This window comes from Arachis ipaensis, chromosome B10 (genome assembly GCF_000816755.2).
Source record: "Arachis ipaensis cultivar K30076 chromosome B10, Araip1.1, whole genome shotgun sequence".
Classification (NCBI taxonomy): Eukaryota; Viridiplantae; Streptophyta; class Magnoliopsida; order Fabales; family Fabaceae; genus Arachis; species Arachis ipaensis.
Genome location: NC_029794.2, coordinates 106,934,750 through 106,937,882, shown reverse-complemented (window position 1 = coordinate 106,937,882; position 3,133 = coordinate 106,934,750).

Sequence of the window (3,133 nt, the reverse complement as noted above, 5' to 3'; positions counted from 1 at the left end):
TTTTATTACCCTTGCCTTTTGGTTTTAAGGGCTATTGGCTTTTTGCTCTTGCCTTTTGGTTTAAAGAGCTTTTGGCTTTTTCTGCTTGCTTTTTCTTTTTCTTTCTCCTTTTTTTTTTCTGCAAGCTTTTGTATTCACTGCTTTTTCTTGCTTCAAGAATCATTTTTATGATTTTTCAGATCATTAAATAACATTTCTCCTTTTTCCTTATTCTTCAAGAGCCAACATATTTAACATTCATAAACAACAAATTCAAAAGACATATGCACTGTTCAAGCATTCATTCAGAAAACAAAAAGTATTGTCACCACATCAAAATAATTAAACTAGTTTCAAGGATGAATTTGAAACCATGTACTTCTTGTTCTTTTGTAATTAAAACATTTTTCATTTAAGAGAGGTGATGGATTCATAGGACATTTATAGCTTTAAGACATAGACACTTAAACACTAATGATCATCTAGTAAATACACAAACATAAATAAAACATAAAGCATAATAAACAAAAAACAGAAAGTAAGAACAAGGAGATTAAGGAATGGGTCCACCTTAGTGTGGGTGACGTCTTCCTCTTCTTGAAGAACCAATGGTGCTCTTGAGCTCCTCTATATCTCTTCCTTGTCTTTGTTGCTCCATCCCTAGTGATTTTGGTGCTCCTATCCTTAGTTGCTCCCAATAGTTGTGTGGAGGGAAATGTATCCCTTGAGGTATCTCAAGGATTTCATGGTGGGGAATTTCCTCATGCTCTTGCTGAGGTCCATGATCTCTTGTTTGCTCCATCCTTTTCTTAGTGATGGGCTTGTCCTCTTCAATGAGGATGTCTCCCTCTATGTCAATTCCAGCCGAATTGCAGAGGTGGCATATGAGGTGAGGAAAGGCTAACCTTGCCCAAGTGGAGGACTTGTCAGCCACCTTGTAAAGTTCTCGAGGTATAATCTCATGAACTTCCACCTCCTCTCCAATCATGATACTATGGATCATGATGGCTCAGTCTATAGTAACTTCAGACCGGTTACTAGTAGGAATGATTGAGCGTTGAATGAACTCTAACCATCCCCTAGCCACTGGTTTGAGGTCATGCCTTTTTAATTGAACCGGCTTGCCTCTTGAGTCAATTTTCGATTGAGCTCCTTCTACACATATGTCCATGAGGACTTGGTCCAACCTTTGATCAAAGTTGACCCTTCTTGTGTAGGGGCGTGCGTTCTCTTCCATCATTGGCAAGTTGAACGCCAGCCTTACATTTTCCGGACTGAAGTCTAAGTATTTCCCCCGAACCATGGTGAGCCAATGCTTTGGATTCGGGTTCACACTTTGATCATGGTTCCTAGTGATCCATGCGTTTGCATAGAACTCTTGGACCATTAAGATCCCGACTTGTTGAATGGAGTTGGTGAGAACTTCCCAACCTCTTCTTCGGATCTCATGTCGGATCTCCGGATACTCATTCTTTTTGAGCTTGAAAGGAACCTCAGGGATCACTTTCTTCTTAGCCACAACTTCATAGAAGTGGTCTTGATGGACCTTTGAGATGAATCTCTCCATCTCCCATGACTCAGAGATGGAAGCAATTGCCTTTCCTTTCCTCTTTCTTGAGGTTTCTCTGGCCTTAGGTGCCATTAATGGTTATGGAAAAACAAAAAGCAATGCTTTTACCACACCAAACTTAAAAGGTTTACTTGTCCCCGAGCAAAAGAAGAAAGAAAGTAGTAGAAGAAGAAGAAAATGGAGGAGATAGGGGAAGAAGATGTATTCGGCCAAGGAGAAGAAGAGAGGGTTGCTTTGTGTGAAAATGAAGAAGGAGTGAGGGGTTTATATAGGAGTGAGGGGGGTTGTAGGGTTCGGCCATTAGGGTTGGGTTTGGGAGGGAAAAATAGTTTGAATTTTGAAGGTAGGTGGGGTTTATGGGGAAGAGAGGATGGATGTGAGTGGTGAAGAGGTGATGGAAAAGAGTGATTGAGGTGATTGGTGAAGGGTATTTGGGGAAGAGAGTTACGAAAAGGTGTGAAGAGGAGAGAAGAAGATGTGGGGATCCTGTGGGGTCCACAGATCAAGTGGGGTCAAGGACTTAGCATCCCTACTCCAATTAGGCGTGTAAAACGCCCTTGCTGTGCAATCCTGGCGTTTAACGCCAGACTGCTGCCTGTTTTTGGCGTTTAACGCCAGGTAGATGCTTGTTTCTGGCGTTAAACACCAGCTTGGTGCTTGTTTCTGGTGTTAAACGCCAGACAGATGCTTGTTTCTGGCGTTTAAACGCCAGACTGCTCTCCTCCAGGGTGTGCTATTTTCAATGCTGTTTTTCATTCTGTTTTTGATTTTTTAGTAGTTTTTGTGACTTCACATGATCATCAACCTAATAAAACACGAAATAACAAAAAGAAAATAAAATAGATATGATTAAATAACATTGGGTTGCCTCCCAATAAGCGCTTCTTTAATGTCAATAGCTTGACAGTGAGCTCTCATGGAGCCTCACAGATAATCAGAGCAAGGTTGGAACCTCCCAATACCAAACTTAGAGTTTGAATGTGGGGGTTCAACACCAAACTTAGTGTTTGGTTGTGGCCTTCCAACACCAAACTTAGAGTTTGACTGTGGGGGTTTTGGTTGACTCTGCAGTGAGAGAAGCTTTTCATGCTTCCTCTCCATGGTTACAGAAGGAGATCCTTGAGTCTTAAACACAAGGTTGTCCTCATTCAGTTAAAGGACCAATTCTCCTCTGTCCACATCAATCACAGCTCTTGCTGTGGCTAGGAAGGGTCTTCCAAGGATGATGGATTCATCCTCTTCCTTCCCAGTGTCTAGGATTATGAAATCAGCAGGGATGTAAAGGCCTTCAACCTTTACTAACACGTCCTCTACTTATCCATAAGCCTGTTTTCTTGAGTTGTCTGCCATCTCTAATGAGATTCTGGCAGCTTGCACCTCAAAGATCCCAAGTTTTTCCATTACAGAGAGTGGCATTAAGTTTATTCCTGACCCTAGGTCACACAGAGCCTTTTCAAAGGTTATGGTGCCTATGTTACAGGGAATTAGGAATTTACCAGGATTCTGTTTCTTTTGAGGTAAATTCTGCCTATCCAATGCATTTAGTTCATTGGTGAGCAAGGGAGGTTCATCTTCCCAAGTCTC